The sequence below is a fragment of the Pectinophora gossypiella genome, chromosome 10, assembly GCF_024362695.1.
Source record: "Pectinophora gossypiella chromosome 10, ilPecGoss1.1, whole genome shotgun sequence".
Lineage (NCBI taxonomy): Eukaryota > Metazoa > Arthropoda > Insecta > Lepidoptera > Gelechiidae > Pectinophora > Pectinophora gossypiella.
The window spans coordinates 9,815,211-9,841,389 of NC_065413.1; the positions used below are offsets into that span (position 1 = coordinate 9,815,211).

The 26,179-nt window shown below is 35.1% G+C and overlaps 1 protein-coding gene and 1 long non-coding RNA gene across 2 annotated transcripts in view; one reads left to right on the forward strand and one right to left on the reverse strand.

Moving 5' to 3' along the window:
- The first annotated feature begins 220 nt into the window (after positions 1–220).
- Positions 221–26,179, forward strand: part of LOC126370096 (homeobox protein abdominal-B) — a 104,979-nt gene continuing 79,020 nt past the window's right edge. The window contains exon 1 of the mRNA XM_050014820.1: positions 221–356. The gene's annotated coding sequence lies outside the window, so the exon portion shown is untranslated. The remainder of the gene's footprint in view (positions 357–26,179) is intronic.
- LOC126370186 (uncharacterized) lies at positions 22,746–24,973 on the reverse strand. Its single transcript, XR_007566838.1, has 3 exons — positions 24,722–24,973; positions 23,824–23,971; positions 22,746–22,811 (listed from the first exon to the last, which is right to left on the reverse strand). It is a non-coding gene; the product is annotated as an uncharacterized LOC126370186 (long non-coding RNA).

Sequence of the window (26,179 nt, forward strand, 5' to 3'; positions counted from 1 at the left end):
ACGTAGCTGTTGTAAAAAATTGAAGAAAGATTTGACAAGGGTCGATTTTCCGGGGCCCTCGTATATGTGCCGGGAGTCAGGAGGTGTGGAGAGATGAGTCGCTGGTGTGTGTATGGTGTACCGTGTGGTGTAGGGACGGCGGCGGCGCGCGCTGCGGGCTCGGGCCGGTCTCGACGCCCGCCCATCCGCGGCGCGACTCGCGCACTACGTTGTTCGCCTCCACCGTGGCCGCGCGCCTCTACCGCTCGTAACCTAACCTAACACAGTGCACATAATTAATTTACAACACCAGTAAAAGTGATGATACAAGTTTATCGACTATAAAATCTGTGCAGTGTTGTGATCGCGTGTCGCAGGTAAGTGATAATTGCTCTGCCGCGGGCCGCTGTTTGTCAAGGAAACAAAGCGTCGGGAACTGGGTTCATAATTGTGACAACTCTACTCATCTTGTTGGAGGTCTACCTATAGGATTTAATGTTTACATTCCAAAGTCAATTACGTGTTTCAAAAATTTGATATACCTACCTACTACTTCTCGTTTTGTGTTCTGAAGTGGCTAACACTCTAAAGAGAACACTCTTCATTCGTATTTGATTTTTGGATATATTGGCGAGACCGTTTTCTAATTCAACATAGTGAGTATACGAATACCTACATTCTTATGTTACAAGTATGATTTTACAATTTTAGAGTATTTCAAAGTGTTGCAATTACATGAATAAAGTTAATAAGGATATAATTTTAACGTGATTCAGACATAATTTTGGAACATTTTGTTTATATATTCAAATATTTCCTGATGTCGTAACAGGAATAAGACGTCAACGATATGATATTTCGATTGAACTTTGTTCACTATAGCTACGCTATCGATAGAGATATGGTTCACCGACGGATCGTCAATAGGTAGGTACAGTGCCATGCTACAGTGAATGTAATATACATTTACTTCAATTATTTATCATTCGTATATGACTGAAAACATTTTACTGATACCTAGTCTGATACTGATTATTATGTAGCTAGTTGAAGTCAGATATATATACAAGGTATACATAACATCATTGAATATATATGAGTCAGTACTGTGCTATAATATAGGTACTTTATTATCATATGTATTGTTAGAAGTAGGTACTTAGTTACAAGAGTATGAAATCTTCGAACACTAAAACCCAAGTTTTTAACACGTAGTTTGTGGATACTATAGATTACTTTTAGATAAAACTTTGTTGTAGCAATACAATAATAATTTACATATTTGTTTAGAATTGTAATAGACTTTATATCTAATAGGAAGGTATATCTTTCAAGCCAAAACACCATGTCAAGGAAAATCAACTTGAAATTTTCATACCTAATATTTCTCAGTGGTCACACTTTCCCGATAACGCTTTGCTTCCTATAAATATAATATCACAGAATATGAACTATTTCGAATTGGCATCAACTTTTAAATAATATTCAACAGGGACTTAAATATGGATTATGCTCTAGACGGAGTACTTTAAATTATAATGTCTAGTTGTTTTTAATGAAAATGCAATCTATTAAATTGCATATATAATGTCGTTTTCGGAGTCCAGTTCGGTATTTCCTGATATTGTAAAATTTACGTCAATCTTATTGTAAGTACAGTATCTCGCCCCACATGTCACTGACAAACTGACTAGTCAAACAGGAAATTGTACTCAATAATCAGAAGAACATTACAAAGTTCACCGTTTTCACCCAACATCTCTCCAAAAAACCTTGTTAACAACCTTAGCCTTTTCAACGTTCAAGTGCAGTTTCGTAGTCATTGTTTTGAAACAAGAGTCATTAGCATAGACGCATAATTCTCTCTGATTAGGTAGCAGGGATCTTGCTTTTATGACGCTATAAACGAGGTAGCGAGTTGCGACTCCAACCGGCGGTGTGTGCGCACCTTTAGTTATGATTATAGGTACATCCCAAAGTGTAGCTTCATCATGTTATTATTTGTTTTGCTATTTCGTTTGTTTACCTTTGTTTGATGTTGATGTGAAATAATATTTTGGTATGGTATCTCTCTTGTGCGTTACACAGTGTCTGCGTGGAAGATTGAAGTTAAATTAACTCGGAATTGAACTAACACCACACTTTCATAGGTATTTATTTAGGACATTCATTATTATGACATGTAATGAATAGGTACATATTTACAGGACAATCAAGTTTAGATTATATGACATGCAGTTTAAAATTGAATTAAAAGCTAATATTAAAAACTGCACCGGTTCACATAATGCATCAATATAAAATACAGTATAAGTACTTACAGTATGGCGCTGATTCCTGTACACACCATCTAATTTTATTTTAAGTTATACCTGTCATTTTCTTATCCGCCGAAAAGAAAAGGGACGGGTAATCGACAGGCATAAAATTTATGGAACACACGTCAATTTTAAGCAGAAATTAAAAAAAAAACCTTCCCAATATTTTGTATTGGCCAATAATAACCCGACAGAATTACGTTGACAGCACACGTAAAACGGGTTGCATATCAACGAGATGTATATTTTATTCACCCGGGTTATTCATTCATTTTAAAATTAACAGTTGTCAATCATCCGTCCCGTTCCTTGTCGGCGGATAAGAAAATGACGGGTATAACTTAAAATATAATTAGGAGGCGTCTGCAGGAATCGGGGCCATTACCTATTCTGCCTCTTACTAGGTACTTTACTCTCAGTTGGTACACACACAGTTCATTTCGCTACAGTTAATATTACATCAAGATCTTGTTAATCGGTCTAATAGTATTTATGTTACCGTTAGTTATACTCTATTACTCGCTACTCAAGTGTACAACGGAAAATGAGGGCTCCCGTTGATGTCTTTCGTATGAAATGACTTCAATTTCATGTTTAAGTTTAACACAATTATTGTTCTCTTGTACAGATTAATATTATACATACATACATAAACTCACGTCTATTTCCCACTGGGGTAAGCAGAGACTATGGAATTCCTTTTGCTTCCATCCTGAATCTTGACACACTTCTCTTGTTTCCTCCACATTCAACAATCGCTTCATACACGCACGCCGGTTTAGAGTAGATCGTACTGAACCTTTTCTAAGGACTTCTTCAATTCGGTACGGCCTTCTAGGACTTCCTCTGCCAGCCTTACCATCAACTTTCGATTTATATACTGCTTTCGTAATCCTATTATCCTTCATCCACAGACACTAATTACCTACTAATTACTTTCGTATAAGATATGAATTTTCTTTTCTATTTTATTATAATTAGACTATGTTACTACTTAAGTTACATTTTATTAGAGGAGACAACAGTACTTATATTTGTTTGATATAATAATAATTTTATGTTACATCATAAGTAACAACGCGTCATGAAATATACGTTTTTTATCGATCGAATATGTTCTTGCGGTTGTATTTAATTCGCTCCCCGCAAGTAAAATATTTATATTGCCGTTAATTTTGTTATTATTTAAACTTTTTCATTTATTATAGGATTTGTATTTAATTTATTGAATGATGTCAAGAAGCATAGTCAATTAAGTAATAACATGCTGGAATTTAACAAACAACTTTTCCGATATGAAATAAATTAAAATCGTGTATCAAATGACGCATGTTAAGTTCTTTAGGGCCATTCATGCGGTGAATTGCCAACTTTCAACATTTCAATTTATTAAAACAATATTTTATAATTGCAAGTAATTTGAAACTGTTTAAATATAGGTACTTATCCTAATGCTGAATATATGTTAATTGTGTCGAACTTCGTGCCTATTTTATTATATTTTTAATATTCATGGTATTATGGAATATGTGTAGATGTTTGTTTCTACGTACCTACTGCAGATAATTATTGTTGTAGTATTCAAATTAAATGGTGTAATTAATTATGTACACTACATAATGCGTTGTCAAACAACGAAAATTTAGATAATTTTTAGATATTAGTATACTACAGGGTGTTAGTGACATCGTCGTAACGAAAACTTTGAGGGATGATTCAGATCATGATTCTGAGTCGATATCAAGTGGATTTTTCCGTCGCAAAAATCATGTATTTTTTTTTAGTTTTTTAAAATTATTTTCTATTCTATACTTTTGCGATGAAAAATTCCACTTGATATTAACTCAGAATAATCAGCTGAATCATCCCTCTCAGTATTCGTTACGGTGTCACTTACACTCCGCACAAGTACATACTGTAGCCATACAAGTAGGTATGGGTGTTAGTGACATCGTAACGAATACTGAGGGGGATGATTCAGACCATGATTCTGAGTTGATATCAAGTGGAATTTTCAGTCGGAAAATTCATGAAAATTTTTGTTTTCTTTTAAATTATTTTTTGTTCCATACTTTTGCGACGAAAAATTCCACTTGATATCATCTTAGAATCATGGTCTCAATCGTCCCTCAAAGTTTTCGTTACGATGTTACTAACACCCTGTATACTGTCTTACATACATGCATAAACTTACGCCTATTTCCCACCGGGTAAGCAGAGACTATGGAATTCTATTTACCTCGACCCTGACACACTTCTCTTGCTTCCTCCACATTCATCAATCGCTTCATACACGCACGCCGGTTCAGAGTAGTAGTTCGAAAGTATACATACAGTTTTACTCAGTAGATATTTTATATACACATATTACAACATAGCGTCACGCCTGTAGCCCCAAAGGGATAGGTAGAAGTGTATAGTAGGTCCCTACACCCATTCATCGCCAGCTATGTTTCACCAATTACTGATGTGTTTGCTGCTGCATTTACTGTCTTAGGTCAGGCGCGCACAACGAGTTTTTCGTCGCGCGGCAGAAAAAAGCAGCAGCATAATGTCGCACTGTAATACTGTACCAAACAGTTTTAAATTGTATTCCGCGCACTTGACGGCAGAGCCACCGAAACGGTGCAGTATTACAGTGCGACATTATGCCGCTGCTCTTTTCTGCCGCGCGGCGAAAAACTCGTAGTGCGCTCCTGGCCTTAGTACCGGAAGAAGATAATGTTGCCATATAAAAGTAACAGAGCCTATGTAAATTCGGATACACCCGTAGATCCATCTATCATGATTCGCTAAATGAACGACACTGGCCGTAAAGCAATAATAGCCGAGGCACCCACGTGCGATCCACACGCCAACCTTTTCACAAAGCGATAAGGCTTATATTTGTAGAAAATTTTGTAAACATTTCGAACACTCAGATACAAGTTTATGACTACGTGTGACATTAAACTAGACACCCAAGTAGTGGATCAGACTGACTCTTGCGCAACTATAGTAAACCGTTTAGTGTCGGGAGGTCAATTTTGAAGCCTCACTTGAATCACGTTTACGATTTGTTGTTATTGTTAGGTATTTACATTTGAAAGCGTCGAGCCGAGTTTAGTGTATAGTTATTTATTTTATATATGCGTGCGCGTGTCTCGTTTTGTACAGAAACTAAAGTTACTAAAGTAACTATTTATGGCTATCTTTTAGTAAGCATAATTATTGCTTATCCTTCTTCTTTCTAGTTTTATTTCCTTTTATTTATTAAATAACAGTAAGTTATTTTACATCTACTTACACTTATTTAATTTATTCAGTTACAATCAAGGCTCAAAAGTACCTACAAGATTTGCTATGATACATTTTTTACAAAATATTTGAATTTACAATAGTTGTAAGTCTATAAAAAAGAACTATATTTATTTTATTCGTAGGAACTACTTTTTGTATATAAGAGTTGTTATAGGTAGGACCTGAAAGCGGTTGAGGTACCTATAGACGTTAATTAAGGTACATATACACGTGGTTAATTAAGCTATTAGTTTGGGCGATTCCTGCGATTTTATTGTCACCGCGCATGATCGAAACTATGCAGTCCTACTCATAAAGAACACTTATGAACAATACTACGGCCTCCGTGGTCCAGTGGTCTGAGCGTTCGGTTCCCGATCCGGTGGGGACATATCGCGAAAATCACTTTGTAATCCCTAGTTTGGTTAGGACATTACAGGCTGATCACCTAATTGTCCGAAAGTAAGATGATCCGTGCTTCGGAAGGCACGTTAAGCCGTTAGTCCCAGTTACAACTTACTGATGCAAGGTAGTCGTTACATGAGCCATGTCAGAGGCCTTTGGCGGTTCAATAGTAACCTTGACACCAGGGTTGATGGGGTTGGTAATCCACCTCACAACCCAAACGATAGAAGAAGAAGAAGAACAATACTTTATAATACGTACGACAGATACCTAAGCTCTAAACCGCATCAATCTCGAGATGTAGTCGGTTAAAATTGAATTTTCTTTTCCATGAAAACAATTTATTTTGCATTGCCATTTACATATTTAGATTACTCAATGATGAATAGCTATAAAACTACAGTCGCTATTATAACCTAACTATTAATTTACTTGGGAATTAAATAATTAGTAGTAACGGTTTAAACTTCATAGACTTGAATAGCTACATATTTTTCTCCCTTTTTTTTTCTCTATGTTTCATCATCATCATCAGCCCATAAACGTCCCCACTGCTGGGGCACGGGCCTTCCCTATGGATGGATAGGGAGATCGGGCCTTAAACCATCACGCGGGGCCAGTGCGGATTGATGGTTATTAACGACTGCTAATGCAACCGGGACCAACGGCTGAACGTGCCTTCCGAAGCACGGAGGAGCTCGAAATGAAAACTTTTTTTTTGTGGTCACCCCTCCTATGACCGGCCTTTGCGAAAGTTGCTTAACTTCAACAATTGGAGACCGAGCGCGTTTACCGCTGCGCCACCGAGCTCCTCAATGTTATGTCCTATGTTTCATAGGTACCTACTTATAAAAAGAAAAGTTTTTGAGGATCTTCATTGCTTATAAAGTCGAAATGAGAATTGACAGCCTAAAAAGGAAAAATACTTAATAACGAAAATAGCATAAAAACACACATTGATATAAAATACTAATAAACCATAGGTACCTATTATACTAACAAACTCTCGTGTACTAAAGGAACTTGTTGTGAGTTGCATAAAGGTTCTTACTACTTAATTATATCTGACTTCCGGAAAACATTACTATTTATTTTGAAGTACCTTTACATACATTAATAAAGTACCTTTCACCATACTTAATGCAATAATACCTAATTTTATTTTCTGACGATTACCTGATATTAAAAATAGTTTGATAAGTAGATATGTACCTACTTATAAATTGAAATAACGATAACATTATTATAATATCATTTTCAGATTAGATTTATCTTGATATAAATGGTAAATTCCACATGAGTTGCATTTTAATATTTTATTGTTTTTATTAAACAAATTGTGTTGCAAAAATGTTATAAGCGGCTTAATTGGCGCAAGGAAAATTAAAACATAAATAGACTACTGTGAAAACAAATTGAACATTAAAACACGGATTAAATTTAAATATTGTATTCAATAATACATACTTATAAAAAATAAAATAAAGAACACATCAAATAACATCAAATACTTTTATTTCAATCAATCAATATTACTTTATTGTACTACTTTAGATATTATACTTTTTTATTTATATTTTGTCTGCAACCATAATAATAAAAAAACAGAATGTAAATCCACCACAGGCTTCGTCAGTACCAACATTCATATTAAAAAAATAAAATAAGGGAAAGCATATTCAATTCATACATAATAAAATCCGCACAAGCTTCGTTTTGTCTGCGAACCTATTTAGGTATGGATTTGTGCGAGTTTCATTTAGGGTAGGTAGGTAGGTAGGTCATACCTATGATCTTCATTCGTGCGGGTTGTGAAGTGGCTTACCAACCTCACCAGCCTTGGAGTCAAAATTTTTATTGAGCCGCTAAAGGCCCTCGGCATGGCGTAGGTAACGGCTACCTCCATACATATTTACACCAGTATACTAAGTAGGTAATCGAGACCAATGGCTTACCTAACTTGCCTTCCGAAGCTCGGATTATCTTACTTTAAACCTAACCAAAAAGTGATTTTCGTGTTAGCTATGTCGCCATCGGGATTCAAACCCGGGACCTTCGGATCATGGGCCCAACGCTCTCACTGGACCACAGAGGCCCTTATGAATTAGGTAATAGGAAAACTTCCGCATTACTTATTATAAGGCGTTTTTATGGAGGGATAATATAACGTCCTGTCCAACAAAAACAACCTTCATTTGTCCTATTTATGGGTACCTACATGCGTTTTCTCATCAACCGGATGGAATTAGTCTAGTAGTTCACTCAGTAGTTTTAAAGCCCGCAGGCCTTCGCCGTAATGGCCGACAGTTTACGCAAGCACAGAGGAAATTAAAACGAATGCTACTAAATGACTAGGGTCTCTACGTGTACATCCGGTGTTGGGCAGTACGGATGCCATCAAAGATATTTGACGTAGGTATGCTAAATATTGCTGCTGTATTAAACTTAGGACCGACATCTACAAGATGTCGGCGCAGCGATACGGCTCATGGCGTTAACGGAAAGCTCGAAGAAGTGTGGGAAATTAGGTCATCTTGCGATGGATGTACCTCTGACTACCACCATTGCGATATAATCGGGAGCTTATGTTACCCTTCTATACGTAACATCATCATCAGCATTATCCCGTTTTTATAGGGCCCGCTTACCTAAGCTGAAGATTTGACAGGTCCGATATTTTATAGAAGCGACTGCCTGTCTGATCTTCCAACCTGTGAAAGGAAAACTAGCCCATCCTGGGAGTGTGGGTTTCCTCACGATGTTTTCCTTCACCGCTGAGCACGTGATAATCATTTATGATCTAAGCATGAATTCGAAAACAAATTCGACAATCATTGGTTTAGGCCTGTGCTGGATTTGAGCCTGCGACCTCAAAGTGAGAGGCAAGCGTTCTACCAACTGGGCTACCACGGGTTTTTATACGTAGCATTATTTTTTATTCTATGCTATATATAGGTAACCATGTAGGTACCTAACACGTAGTAATAATACCAAAACGGCTTATATTAATTCGAAATTAACCTTCGTACGCGTTGTAAAGCACTACTATAGCGATATAATGACTTGTGTAATTGTTATTGTCAATAAATGTATGTCTATGTCTAATCAAGGATTGCTATAAAACTAGCTAAGGTAATTACAATCTCGTAGTGAGTGTAAATTTGTAGTGCTACGATGTTATTTCAGAAAAGAATCGGCATTTAAACCGGTGAAACTGTGGGTTCTAATCAATATCCAATCAGTGGTGGGTAGTAAAGTTAACTAAGCGGGAAATTAACTGAGTGGCCGCGGGAACTGTCTACGCTATAGGTAGGTATGTACGTAGCTACAACTGTTTCGTGTATATATATATTAGTATGCTTATGTTGGTATGCGTGTGTAGTACACGCCACTGACTCATAGCAAACCTCTGCGGTCTTATTCTTGACTTTATTTCGTACTTAGATGTTACCATTTGTATTCATTCGTTCCATGACCTACATATTAAGGACTAAAAAGTATTATATTTCGTTCTGTTTATCTTAAGCATGACTTAAAAATTTATATCTAGAGATCACGTAATGTTTTTAAATACTTAAAGTAGGTATATGCATTAACATCATGGAAGGGAAGATCGAAAGGGAAGATAAAGAAGAGCAAAAGAACAAATTACACGAACGTTATATATTTAAAAGATGTTAAAGTATTCACCTCGCGTAGTTAAGAATGGACAATGCTACACCGACAAGAGCGTGGCTCTTAAGTAAAGTTGACGATGATGATGAGGCATCTACATATTGGCCGTCAGCTGATAGCTTGTGATAATACAGTTTATCACAACTTGATGCCTATAGTGACTGTAAGACGATTTTTGATGATTTATGGTTCTATCCATTTCAATAAAAAATACCTATCTATATCTGCAGCAATTAACAAGTTTGTATCATGATTTCCGTAGTAGGTATTTGAGAAAGATACGATAGGTAAAGTCATGGAGTCTCCGGATCACTAAGTGCCTATTGATTTTCTTTCGAGTTTGCTTTCAATGCGGAATACTATGACGAGTAAGTAGGTAGAAACTATATAAATAGTTACTTCAAAACCTGTGTCTGTATATAAAAGTTATAGATTTTCGTATTTACATTAATCACTTTTCACTTTCATGTAGATAATAGATAAAAAAGCTTCGTTTATAAATCGGGTAAAGATAAATATCGGTGCCAGTGCAATTGGTAATAACCACATAAAATATAAAAGCAAACGCATAAAGTGGCTTTACTAACAATAAGTATTAGGTAAGAATGTACTGTAAAGTGTCGTAATAAATAGTTTAAAGATGTGCCTACGCCGAGATAAGTGTCCATAAAGATTGTTATACGCACTGCGGGATGTATTGATTGACGTTTTAACAGATATAGGTAAGTACTCGTGAGTTAATGTAGCGCACAAATCACGTAAACAGGGCTTTTACACTTCGCGACCATTTCATTGATACAGTTGTGACATATAGCATAATATTAGCAACAGTCGTTAGAAAGGACGTTACCAGAAAGACTATTAGTGAAGAGTGAATATGTTATTTTCCGGATTCGACAAAGAAGAAAAAGACAAGACAAAAAGACCGGGCTGTATGGGCTAAGTACTCTTTGCCTGCCCGAATGGGTAATCGAAAATAAAAGTGAGCTATATTTGCGTCATGCACTAGCGTTAAGATAAATTATGAAAATCTGTTTACTAAATAGAGACAGATCTAAAATTAACCACAAATATTTTCTTTTTTCTATTTAACTTATTTAATAATTTTAATCAAGAAAAACGCAATAATAAGTTCGATATTTTATCACGTTTTAGACGACGTCACAGTGTGCTTTATCAAACAAATTCCATAGTCATTTCGTGTTTTGACGTTAAGTCAAAAGTAACTGATTTGACTAGTTGGAAAGTAGCCTATTATGTGAGTCAGGTGCCTGTAGTGATTTAATCGTACCTAATCCTCATACCAAGGTTGGTGCGGTAGGTTGTCGATCTCACAACCCACACGAAAGATGGTTTCGGTTCCCTATTTTGTTTCCAATGGGTCATGAGTGCTTTGACGATGATGAACATTTACCTACCTTGATTTACCACAAAAAAAAACATATCTATTTATTGATGTGTGCCAAGTAAAATAAAGCAATTAGGTATTCGCAAGTAATATTTAAGTGGGTAGTTATGTGGCATTAAGAACAATACAAGCACTTAATACGTGTGTCAGCATGCATAGCATTTGTGTATGGGAGCGTGTTATCTCTCCTTCATTTGCACGTCATGCCATCTTTGAAAACGCTACACTTTTTCCGTTTAAGTAGTGTAATGCACTCGACTGTATCTTTACAAAAAGTCGCTGTATGTAAAACTCTGCGTGAATTATAGATTTAAATAAACTTTACTGTTTACTGTTCCGTGGCGTAGATCATCAAATCAACTTAAGTCCATAAATTCAGTAGGTAAACAGCTTTGTATCGCGCTAATTCTCATTCAAGTTTACAAACGAAACAGTCCAGTGGTATTATCAAAATATATTGGCGTAATAGATCTGGCTCGTTTATTATTTATTATTATTGCCATTTTCTCAACTGTGAATTGCTTGTAAGTAGTAATTATTTTTTTGTAGTCAGGTTAATATTGACGCTATCAATTCCTTTATTACTGTGTGGATTGTGGTAATTATTGGCCGTAAACTTGCTTTGATAGACACAACTCTATTAGACATCGCTTCTGTCACTGTTTACATTAAATGAAAGGAGAAATAAAGAGTTTTACCATTCAGTTTTAATTATTGTTTGTTATGTAAAATGTTGTTTTTTTTTATAACTAGAAGATATTCTTTATCTCATAATAACGAGTTATAACGAGAGTATCAAACAAGTGGAACTTTGTTATATTATTAAACTCAAATAGGTATGCATTGAATATTTAAATGTACCTACCTCGTCAGGTAATTAGGTAGGTATGTTGAATAAGCGTGTATGTAGCAGTGATGTGAATGTTCCCGTTGTAAAAACTCTTTAATAGTAACAACACTGGCTGCTTTTGTTTTTCAAATTGTTCTTTCGTGTACCCTGATTGTATCTGCCTAAAGGTGAGGTAAAAGCTCTTTTTACGCAAGTTTTGCGCCTTTTCACTTCCAGTACCTAACTTTCCCAAAATGGTAAACGGCTCACGGTAATGGTAAGTAAGTACCTAGGTACCTACTTATATTGCGGGCATAATGGTTAGCAGATTGATGTAGCGTATACACGAAGTATCCACCTACCTAGAAGTAGGTAGGTAAACTGTGAATTTAGAGCTTTCATTAGGTACCTACTTATTACAAAATTATTACTAACGTACCTACATAGGTAGGTACATCAGCTGAGCTTTTATTCGACTGTAGGTAGCTATAGGAAAGTACGTATGTAATTATGTATACGTAGGTAGGAACCTATTGCATTATTCATTGGATTTCAAGATTTCGAGAGTTATGTAATTAGACAGAGCATTCGTTGATGTCTTTTATTATGATATTGGAAATTTTGGATAAAATAAATATTATATTATCTTTTGATAAAAGGTTGTTTAAATGTCTAAGTAAGTATTTTGTATACTTAACAGGCAATACTACTTAATAAGCAATTATTCGCCAAAAAAACATCTACCTCAAACTCTCTTCTCTATATTTACTACCTATCTAGTACTCAACTTAATTTATGAAGATTCCATTAAAAATTTTGACCCAAATCACATTCAGTCCCTTAGTTTCAATAGAATAAATAAAAATAAGATATCCTCCTCTCATAATGGCATGAATATGCTGACAATTTCAGGAGACTCTTCTTTTCGTTACAATGTATGAAAGATCTGGTGTCCAAATTTGGTCGGGTTATTGCTAAGCTCCACCTACGGGACAGTAGCAAAGATGGCAGAGTGCGAAGGCGGCGGCTTTTGGGCTGCAAAGTGGGCGTGGCCAAAACAAGCCCGGCCCTTTACAAATGGCGCCGAAATCAGCCAATGCCGTGACTGACAAGACATTCCATTTTCGAAGTGGCGGCGGTTACTTAGCAACCGGTAACACCAGTTGGCGGGAAAAGCCTACTTAACAAAGTTTTGAGTGGGCTCGGTAATTTATACAAACTGGTTAGGTATTATACCTACAATGTTGAAGAATAGGTATTTGTCTCTACCTATTGTGGCTTGGCTCTGTATTTTTTTATTATAAGTACCTACCTACATTTTCGTTGTTTTGTAGTAGTTACTTAAATTTATACATGACTTTTTATTGATATCGTGTATTTGCTGTATTTCAGGACAGTTCGAAAACGTTAAATAATTTTAAATTAGTTCACAAAAAACTTACTTTTTGATTAAAATAACAATCTTATTCGACTCATTGGGAAAATTCAGAAACTGCTCATGCACATTTTCGAATTTCAAAAGTGACATCTATGATTTCATAAACATTCTACTTCGACAGATAGCTTCGTGACAACGGGCTGCTATTTTACAAAGTATTCATTGTCCTCTCCCGAATAAAAGTTTGATAGAAGAGCCACAGATGTCGCTATAAAAAGTTCCATTGCTATTCAATAGATGGCGCTGTAAACAATATTTGAATATTTTAGATTATTTATTTCAAAATAGAATAATTGTAATATTTTACCTATTTGATAATTATCTAAACGAAAATAAATTAATATACGAAGTAATTATATAATAGTGTTACTAACAATTAACTTCAAATAGGTACTTCATATAAAATTAAGGTAATAAAAATAAAAACATTTGATTGCAATATTTGTGTAGGGTATGTACATTTATTTTGATTTGATTTAGGTAATGAAATACATGTGCCTTTTGGTACCTACCTAACTCTACCTAGAGACAGACTATACCAGCTTGTATCTCGCCTTGAAGCTTTTGCGTTGCCCTTTATTCAAAGTGGTTCGACTACCTGATGACAGATGTCGCCACTTGCATTAGGTACAAAAAATGTTTTTTTAACCGACTTCAATAAAGAAGGAATTTATAAATTTGACCCGTACATATGTAATATTGTTGAAATTGCACAGTATTCGTATATATTACTCTATAGGTCTAATCACGTGTGCCAAATTTCAGATATATGTATGTACTTACTACGTTTGCCCACGCATTTCTCAAAAACTACATAACGTATGGCAATTTTTTTTTTAATTTAATTGGATGAAGTATAGTCTACCTTAGGGAATAGCGAAAGTTTCATCGAAAAAGGTTCTGTGAAAAACCGGACCTGTCATTCAGGTTAAAATCTTCAGGTTAGGTAAGCGACTCTGTGAAAACGGAGTAACGCTAGGGTGATGATGGACTTAGGTAGCTTAGCTAGTTACTGACCATCTGATATACCTACTTATAGAGAAAAAATCCCACAAAAATAGGTAGGTACTTGATGCACTTCATTCCCAAGTTCAGTTCAGTTCAGTATTTAGGTTTCCTGTTGACTTGAAAGTGAGGCAGATGTGTAGGTATTTGATAAAAAAAAGTTTCTGCATAAAATTAAGTACAACTACCTATTCTAAACGTTAATTAAGATAAAATGGACTTGTGCTATAATTTAAACAATTAACAACATAAATAATTCTATTTTATTCACGCATGTCGCGTTCCCGTGCGTTGAGTAGGTATATTTCTTGCGCTTCCTCCACGTTAATTAACACGTTGACTGTATAACTGAAAATTAGATATCAACCGCCCAGGTGCAATGTTATTTTTCGATAAAAACATTGGAGTTTATATAAGTACGGTCACGAGCATTAATATGTATACACTTTGGTACCATGTCACATTAACTTTTTTGACAAATTGAACTGTAAGTCTCACTAAATGTCAAATATGTTAGTGCGACAGAGTCCTAACACACACTATGGCAAGAAAAACTGTGCCCCACATATGGGTCATGCACGTAAGAGTTTCAAAGTTGCTTTATATGTGGTTTATTCACAGTGAACGTGTTAATAATAATTGTACCAAGTAGGTAGGTAGTTCCAACGCAAGTCAGTAGAAGCAGTGATGTGAACTTTGGCAATGTTTCTAGCAGTAAAAAGTCGCAAAACTTGTGTAAAAAGAGCTTTATTACGTAACCTTTAGGCAGATAAGACCAGAGTACAAGAACGAACTATTTGAAAAAGAAAGTAACCAATGTCCTCACTATTAAAGAGTTTTTACAACGGGAACGTCCTCAAAGTGAGAATATTCCTGGCACATCTTTGGGGAGGAGTATTTACACCTGTGCTATTTATTTAGCATTTTATTTCTTTATTAGGTACTTGTGGTACTGACTACTCAATTTGGTCGTCCTTTCTTCTTCTTGTCGTTTCGATGGCATTCACATTTTTTCAGCCCAGTATTTTGCCACCTGACAGCATTTTCGGTGGCATTTATCGTCCTTTTAATATGTATTAGTTAAGTTAGTATAAGCCACCAGAACATTTAATTAGTACAACACTTAATTTCAGTGGTGTGAATTCATCCAAATACACTTCACATCTCTAATAAATACTTACTTAGTATATATGCAAAAGTAAGTTTAGTTTCTACAGTGAAATAAGCTAGCTCAGCAAAAAGCTCTTCTTTACAATACCTACATACCTTAACATAAGTTCCTATAACTTTTCCTATGAATAACAAACAAAAGATACAAACGGGAAACTCACTACTTCTCTTCACCTCTAACGAGAAGGGATAAGGATCATTTTCCTTTGTATGCTAGTGTACCAGTACCAGAAGTCACGTAATTTAGAAGAAGGGGAGAGGGTGGTTTCTCGTATTGATCGGCAGCCATCTTTGATTCGCGCATGCGCTTTCACGGTGGCGGTGGCGAATTAAGTCAAATAGAAACAAGTAGTTTAGCAGCTTCGAAAAATTGGCTGGATTTCACATACCTACCTACTACACAAACGTAAAATTTCTTTAAAAAGCGATGAATGCTATAATTATCATTCACTAATGTTAATCTGCTACTACAATACTTTCTTTAATATTATTTTGGTAATATATTTTCATTTTAGTATTACTATGCTATATATATTACTGGTCCTAGCATTATTTTTTAATTAGTAAGTGAAATACTCCAGTAGTCTCTTTCTATAACTAAGTACCTATGTACTTAATTATCATGACACGACGGGAAAAATGTTAATTTAGTAATATGATTGTATTATTCATACCTTTACTTTGTTGGTAGAAGCTTGATCATCGAAATGATTCAATAACTGATAATATCGCAGTTTCTTTTTATTCAATACTTTACTTTAAACCTTATTCTAGTACATAAGCTAGGTTCCAAATACGTTTCTTTTTTCCACCAAAACCTCTAGGACTATGAATTGCTCCCAATCTTATATCGTAGCATAGAGCCATAGAATAAACAATAATAGAAGGGTCACTCTCCGCCCCCCATCGATATGACCTTGAATTACATTTAGCCTATATAAGCCTTAACTAAACCGCCAGGAGTAAGTTATGAACTATTTGTCTCGTTTGCACCCATGGTTGGCGCATAGCATCTGAGTGCGTCCGCTGAGGTAGTGGTATTAGGTAGAAGTTCTTCAAGCTGCCTTACTGATCATCTATATATTGGCCATATTAGTTTTTTAACTCAATAACAGCACAGGTGGTGCTGTTGGAACACTCGGTAATTGCTATAATTAGCTTATGATACCTAGGCGTAATTATGTCTCTATGTAACATCATTACTAAATTCCCGGTATGTTAGCTACGATATATACCTACTTACAGTTTTTTTTGTGTCTTAGATTTGTGGATCACGTGGTTCATGAGTTGAAAGGACTACTTAGGTATATTTGTATTGAAAAAATACAATATTTAAAGATAAATAAATAGGTACATAATCAGGTATATAATTAATTATCTTTCTTTATTGACAGATAGTTATGAGTACCTAATATAACTGTAACTTACATTTAAATACGTTAAGTATTTCAGAATTTACCTACTAGTAATGACAATTTCAGGTTGTAATTATAGGCAATTAATTAGTTTTATACTAATCATTATTTTTGTTTATAAGTACAATTAACTAATTCTAAAAATAAAATGTTCAAATGATATTAAAATATTAAAATACGGTAGGTTTTATTATTATTTCGTTAATTTTATATATATTATACCTATACTAAATAAAGTATTAAGTAATGCATTTTCTTGTACCAAATAAACCCTTCATTGAAAACTTTTTTACTGAATTCTAAATAATTGATTACCTTGCGCTTTGTAATGAAAATAGCTAATAATTTATAGATTATTTATTGAATTGCCTGCATTAATTAACCTTTATACTAATTTATTACATTTTTATATTATTATTTTGTAACTAAATATACTCTTTATATATTTACTGCTTGAAATTATTATAAAACAATTATCTTTGTTATCATAAAACAACAATGAATATATTTATAAAATATAAATAATGTCGCAATAACAAACTAGGTTCATAGAACCCTTACCTTAGGTATACTTTTTCTGTTGAACACCGTCGGGTGTCGACATAATGTCCCCGTCGCGTCGCGGCGACGGCGAGTTACTTACAATATCTTTTAAAATCGTTATTATTCTAAAATAATTACATTTAATTAAAGGTAATATTTGGATAATTATGATTAGGTACCTAGGTAATTTGATGCTAAATCTTATTATTTTAAGTTGGTTGGTTGGTTGCCATTTTAAATTCTGCGTTAGATTTATTGCTATTTATATGCCCTTTTTAAAAAATAATTACTGTATTTAATTTAGGTGTTTTGCTTGATTATAAATATATATTTTTACATTCTTTAGAAAGCGATACGTGCAAAATCTTATATAAGTGTAATAAAAAATAGTTTTAATGTTTACACAATTTATTACTAAATAAAGAATGTGTAGTGTGTTTCACTTTTTACACAGTAAAATCTTTAAACAGTTATCCAAGCCTTTTAGCAAATCTAATTAGAGTTTAGTTAAATCACTCTACCGCTACTAAGAGTAGTAATTGAAGCAACGGGCATTATTTTTTTTATATTTAAGTACTAAGTAATCTAAGTATATGTATAATGTTTTACCACTTCGGCGCTTTTATGATACCATAATACTTAATTATAACGTACTACTTCGTATTATTTGCTTAAAGTTGCTTTTATTTCAGGTAGTATTAGATAATTTAAAAAGTGTGATCAGACGACAAAATATTTTGTGATTTCACTTATGAACCAATTGTAGACCAGGTGGTAGAAAACGCTACATCATATTTGCGCATATAAGTACCTAAGCGCGCAATGTCTAATTGCTTCAATATGGCCTTTTTAACCCCCCAGGTCGATTTTTTGTATAAAAACGTATACAGACTTATATTTAATCTATCAAGGGTCCTAAAAGCAACATGTTTTCCAAGTCGGCCGTAAGGGTCTTTTATGTATGTTATGAATATCCCGCGGGGGACCCTAGGGTCGCAGTTTTGTCATGCATAATATTACTTATACCGGCCATCTTCTGCAAATGTTTTCTTAGGAAAGCGGCCAGTTCAAATATAATTTAAGTTTTATGAGCTACTTGTACGGACGGTCACGAGTACTAATATGTATACACTTTGAAACCATGTCACATTAACTTTTTTGACAAATTAAACCGTAAGTCTCATTAAATGTCAAATATGATAGTGCAACAGGGTTCTAAACTGGATATATGATATTGCTCATGACTGTACTATGTAAGACTTTCTTACAAGTGTACCTGCGGAAGATTAAATTCAATCTTGGGATACCTTGTCACCACTTTTGATTACTTTTAAGACTAATCTGGTACAAATTCGGACGTCAGTCCAGAACACCATTTACCCAGTGATATTTTAGTGAAACGTGAACCTATTGTAAAGGAAATCTTATCTATAGGTACCATGTAAGATTTCTTTTAAATTCTAAAGGCTTTCAGTCGATGATAAATCTTCTGAGACAATTTTAAAGGTGGTGAAGTATTTAATTTTAAAATAGTAACGTGAACAACTCATTCGATTATTTTTGGTATTTCATTCCTAATTATACTAATACTTACCTCTTATATATACCTAACAAATTCATAATAGTATATAGGCTCCCTCGCTAGCACACTAGACTATCATATTACCATATAAAAACCAGTAGTGTGAAACATCAAGAACAGTGATGCGTCATTCCAGTGAATGTTCCCACGACAGTGAAAAGGCGCAAAACTTATATAAGAGCTTTATTACCTAATCTTTAGGCAGATAAGACCAGAGCACAAGAAAGAACAGTTTGAGAAAGAAAAGCAGCCAGTATCTTTACTATTAAAGAGTTTTTACAGCAAGTACATTCCCACATCGGGAACACTCACTGATCAGGATTGCCGGCGGCCGAGTTCGTCGCCCCCGCTGTAAAAATACCCGCCGCCGCCCGGTTGCGCCCGCGTCGTTGCTGCTTACCTCGCTATTTTTATTCCACCTCACTTGTAAACACATAGCCAAAGGACATTTGAAATGTATTTAATAGGACCCCAGCCGAACGTTAATGAAGGCAAACTTATAATGTTCTTGATTGAAAATACGATTGATGGTGCTGATTCCAACAGATACAATCCTAATTTTATTTTAAGTTATACCTGCCATTTTCTTATCCGCCGAAAAGGAAAGGAACGGGTATTCGACAGGTTGAAAATTTATGAATAAAAACACAAAGGCTGAAATCTTAAACACCTTTTTCAGATGTTTAGCAACTCATGTTAAACGGATTGCGTACCAGCGAGATTCCGTTTTGATTCATCCGGGTTGTAGTATCTTTACCTAATTTCCAGATTAACAGCTGTCAATCATCCGTCAAGAAAAAACAAGTAGGTATAACTTAAAATAAAATTAGGTGTTTGCCGGTATCAGCACCACTTTAAATAAGTTTAATATTTAAATTTAAATTATGGTACTTCGTTCACGTCATGAGAATGACAAGTACAAGTTGCTCCAGCTCATCATCCAGGGTAAAATCGGTGGAAAATAAGTGTCAAACGGAGGCGGGACTCCAGGCCTAAATACTTGGTTCGACTGCAGTACCACTACCTACGCTTTTTAAAGTTGTAGTTTCCAAAATAAGAATATCTGCCATCTATAAGTATATACAAATAAAGTACCTATCATATAATAAATTGGGTAGTTTCCTTGGACAAAGATAAATTATGAAATTCTGTTTACTAAATAAAGAAAGATCTAAAGGTGATATAAAATGTACTCTTTTTTCTATTTAACTAATTTATGAATTTTGAGAATAAAAAATGTAATAGGTAATAAGTTAAACGATATTAGTCACGTCGTTTTTCTATGACGTTACAGGCTGCTCTTGCATACAAGATTGTAATTTCGTGTTTTGACGTTTAGAAAAAATAATAAATAAATTCTTTATTGTGCAAAACTTATACAAAAAAGTAACTGATTTGACTAGTTGGAAACTACCCTATTTCTAAAATATCCACCTGAAGTCTCTTTTAATTGTATCTAGTGATAATGATAGAATTTATGAACAGTTTAGATAAGATCAGTAAAGGGTAAGCTCTTACTTTTTCGTCCTAAACCATGCACATGCTTCGTAGTTTTTATTTATTATTAAATATTTATGTATATACTCTTATGTAAAGTTTCTTAATATGAAAGAAAGATGAATAACGTCTCCTTTCCTTCTCTTCTTATCTCTCAATATACTTTATGCCTGAAAATACGTAGTGCAAAGTTACATTTTACCTACCTGAATACAAAACATAGTAGCGTGTGAGTAACAATGGCGCTGGGTCTGCAGCTATAACCAAAGTTGAAGTGAAATAAGGCTCCGGGCTCCGGCATCTTATACCTAAGAGAATACAAAGACAGGATCGCTGTGCGAGTCACGTGCGGCACACAGGGCAACCATTACAACTTGAACCTTGCATTCCCACCCTTCACCCCCGATGTGACCTCAACACACAAGTTTAGTACGCGGGAGGACGAAATGTCAGAGGTCCAAAACGCTGGAGAGGTAATAAAAACCAACGGTGCCGCGCCAAGAGAAACGCTATCTGAGGGAAGTGACTTTCTTTATACTTTCTTTTTACTTTTATACACTTTTCTTTTTACGCCTCCGTCGGGAACGCGACGTGACGGAGATATTTCTTTGAAAATTTACAATTACTTTGCTGATAACCTTTCCTTTGAAAAGGCACCTACCTACCTCTTCCTAATGAACAGTTACATCGATATGAGACTGTTCGGTACTTACTCGAATGACTTCGTACCGAACACGGTAATAGGTAGTTCCCGTTTCTGCTGATTGATGTTATGAATGGAAAATCGATGTATTTAGATATCTTATTTTAGGATAACAAAAAACATGATCGGTAAATAATTAGTTAAAAGTCAAGCGTAAATATTTCGGATAAAAGGAATTTTCTCCATTGATTAAATTAAATGTTCAATCAATGAAGAAAACATTAAATGGAGAAAATTCCTTTATCCGAAATATTTACGCTTGACTTTTAACTAATTATTTACCGATCATGTTTTTTGCGTACAAGCCAACGAAGACTGCTAAAGATACTAGGTCAGTACTATTGACGTTTTGAATGAATAGCGAATAAACAATATTAAAATAACATAATGTACTTACTTTTATAAACAGCAAATGCCACTGCAACTTTACTGACGACTCTACGTAAAAGACTAAAATTCAGAATTTAAATCCTCGGATTTTGTCCCCTTCAATTTACAATACAACCAGATTAGGGTGTCTCGAAAATTGTGTTTTATTCAAATGTTGTAACCCTTTTACGAGATGAGCGTGGTGGTGGGTCGCGCCATAATTAAAATCTTCTCCAGTGACATTTATGTTGATTCCGCCTTAATGAGAGAGGGCGGTGCTTTGACCGAATCTACGGAGAATCCTTAATTAACATTTCCAAGATAATGTCCTCTGAACGTACATTATGAGTCAGAAGCATTATATTCGAAATAAGTTCTATCTACACACACACACACACACACACACACAATACAATTCGACTTATACAGTTGGTTTGACCATTAAATACGGCGATACTGCTACCACCTATCACGTTGGTCTAACAGAAAGCTCGGTGAGGTGTGGGTACTTAGGTCATCTTGCGTTGGATGTCTTTAAGTACCTCACTAGATAACTCGAGAGCATGTTATGTTATGTGTTCTACCTGCAATATATAAAGGTTTATTTGATAAGTTGCATAAAGGTAAAATTTTATTAAGATTCAATAATATGTCGTGGATCAAATTGAGTAGTTTTAAAAGTCATAATGTGGTCATTTTACGTATTTCTTTTATATCATTTTAAACTAACACTAAAACAGAAGTTTATCATATCCGTAGCTATAAAAAAACACATTATAACTGCATCTGAATGGAGTAAATGTAGCGAAAATGTATGAAATAACGATGTCGGTCGTAAACCGCGTCTTATGAACATTATTTGCGAATTATTGAAGCGAAAGGAAATGTTATAATTATTTATGCATAAAGTATTCATAATTTAAGGAAATCAATCTGTAGAGATGTTTAGTAGTATTGTTTATATGGATTTTATGACCTCTTACCTACCAATAAAAATGCACGATTTAGTTAAGGTTGGTACAAAATCAAGGTACTTACCTACTAGTTAGGTTAGTTCTAAATAAAACGTCAAAGTCAAAATGGATAGCAATAATTATACTTGTTCGCTTACGTAACGTTACAAAAACACTCCACATGTTACTTGTACTACATATTTTCACTGTACGAAGCGATGACGACTATGAAGTATAGCCATACTGAAAATTACAACACATTGTTTGAGGTTTGCGCGGTTATCAGTGTCATTGGAACACATTATATCGGGTACTTACCGCAGTAGACCAGGACGAAATAATGGGACTCTCATAGGTATTATTCCTTATTCTATGCTCACAGTCCTGATGTACCGCGGCACACCCCGGACACTTCGTACAAAAATCCTCGTTTTACACAGACACTACACATTGACGTTATTGTACACGCGCATCTGTGTGTGTGACGTCTGGTGCCGATACGATTGAAGACTTAATTAAGACCGAGAGGAGGGGTGAGGTAAAACTAGCACAGCCGCTGGTGTGGAGCGGAGAGTTGCCGTTCTATATTCCTTATTCTATGACCGCGGTAAGAATCCGCTATTACCTATCATCATCATTAGCCCATTAACGTCCACACTGCTGGGGCAACGGGTTTCCCTATGGATGGATAGGGAGATCGGGCCTTAAACCATCACGCGGGCCCAGTGCGGATTGATGGTTATTAAACGACTGCTAATGCAGCCGGGACCAACGGCTTAACGTGCCTTCCGAAGCACGGAGGAGCTCGAGATGAAAACTTTTTTTTTGTGGACACCCATCCTATGACCGGCCTTTGCGAAAGTTGCTTAACTTCAACAATCGCAGACCGAGCGCGTTTACCGCTGCGCCACCGAGCTCCTCACCTATATGTTTCAATAATTACAACAGATATTTGTTGTAGATACATATCTCTTTGCAAAACTACGGATTATAAAGATAAGATATGATATGTATTTATTTGGGCAACTTAGGATCAAAACTATGTTAATCACAAATTTTAAAAGATATAACAGTAGTAATCATTACCTCACCAACACCTACATAAAACACTGCTGTATTATTTTAATGTAGAAAACTGTTACCTACATTTATAGGTATCTATTTACTTATTTGTCTTCCATCGTGTAGGTTCTGGGATCAAAGACCGACTTCATCAAGCTTTATTTTTTAGTAAAAAAAATATAAAAATACTTACATATGCCATAAAGAAACAGGAAAAATCCATCATCTATACCGCACGCCGCGAAAATTGTCTGCAATAGCGCCAGAATTCCAAACACGAACGAACTTATTGCAGTTATTAAACCACAAACTATGTATACATCTGCTGTTACTGGATATGACTGTAAAAGAAGAAATTGATTAGTTTAAAAGAACTTTGGAACCCCAGCAAATATATATATATACGTATATATATATATATAGCTTGCGAAGTATGTCTTCTGCGTTCACGGGCTCCGCATACCTAACGTGAAGATTTGACTGACTGTCTGAGCTTCCAACCCACGAAATGAAAACCAGCCGAAACGCATTGCTCGGGAATGTGGATTTCCTCATGATGTTTTTCTTCACCACTGAGCATGCGACAAACATTTAAGTTACGAACGTGAATTTGAAAACAAATTCGAAAATCCCGTTTAGGCCCGTCCTGGGAAGCGTCCATCTGGTTTCTTCTGAAGCTAGACTCTCAGATAACCTCCAGAACAGAGGTCACGCCCATATATAGTTGTTTCCTGTTGCCATTTCAACACCAAGTGAGAGCCTTCATAGTACTTCGTCCTTCAGCCAAATAGTGAATAGCACCCAAAGCAGAAGTGCAGATTATATTAATAAGTAAATCTACAAAATGATCTATATATTTATTAAGAAATTAACCAACATTATCATTACATGTACAAAGCCTAACGCGATAAAAGTTAAAAGACAAATTCAATGCTAGTTTATAATTCAATGACCATGTGAACAAATGCAGTGACCAATTTTCAATGACCGCTTAAAATAGCTTCATAAATAACAATAAGCTCACAACTATATCCTAATTGGGGTAGAGGCACCAATTGTATTTTTTTAAAGTCAAACTTTTTGTTTCTCACCAAAAACATCCCCATAAGAAACATAAAAGCGCTTAATATGACCATTAAGTTAATTAAAATAAGAATCCATTTAAAAATTATTAATGTTGCGTATACTGGACAGTCTATTTCGTTGTACATGTTTTGACACGCTGGGTAATACGCTATTTTGATGGAATGCACCGCTGCAAACTGAAACAATAAACCAAAATATAAAACACTAGCATCCACACTATAAGTAATAAATCAAATTAGTATCTACGAAGGCCTGCAACAGCCTGGCGCAGTCTGTGTGTCCAAAACATGATTACTTATAATAATTATATGTAACAAAGCTGCAAAAAGTGATAAAGGTTTACTAGTAATAAATAATGTGTAACACAACGGTTTTTTTCCTAAAGTAATACTTACCATACTGAAAATCACAATCAATACAACAGCAACTGTTAAATTTTTGTAGTAGAAGCAATTGTCGACTTTGGGCAGGAAGCTGAAAGCACCCATTTTGGCTAAACACAATTGAACTTTTAAAAATTTCTAGATGTAAGTATTCCAAATATTTAGATGACAAACATGTTTTCTTTCAAAATTTCTGTAATTATTTTTTTCACCATTTGAGGGTCAGGCTTAGATCATACGACCATGCAGCCTAGTCACTAGAAAAAACCGACATTTTTTTAAAATTTAATGTTATATTGGCCTTATTTCATGCACTGTATAGTCTGTACATCACTGTGACCTGCAAGATCTATTGTAGTAGGTATAGGTACACCTATAATGTTTAGGGGTGAGAGCAATACTACTGGTAGACCTATACTACTGGTGCACCCTGAACACTTCAGTTTCGTACAAAACATCTCGTTTTACACAGACACTACACATTGACGTTATTGTGCACGTGCACGATTGAAGACTAAAGTAAAACCGGGAGGCCTTCAGCTTAGCCGCGGGTCAGGAGCGGAGAGTTTCCATTCTGTACGTAGGTAGTATTATTCCTTATTCTATTGGGAGATATGTTTGAACGGCTCTGGAGTTATAAAGTGATCAGGTGTAGGTTGTGTTGATAGCGTTACTTTGTGGGGTTTTCAAATTTTTGTCATAGTGATTATTAAGATCAAAACTTCTTGGTTCCTGTAGTTCTTTAATATAGTAAAGCCTGAGGTTGGACAGATGGTGTTTGCAAACTGTAGACAGACGCTGCCTACAAAATATATTTGTTAAAGAATGGTAAAGGTCAATGTAATAGATCACATTTGACCGCGTTAGACCAATAATAACGGGAGCTAACATGGAAAATAAATCCTTATGGGCAATGCCGTAAGCGTGGCCAATTATTGGCCAGCAAAAATTTAGTTTCGATCGCCATCGACTCGCAAAGAAGAAGAATCCTTATAGGATTAAGGAAACATCAAGGCGCCCAGGATTAAGGACTTACAGCTGCGCGTTTAGTATAATACGTATTATATTTCTTTTTATTTT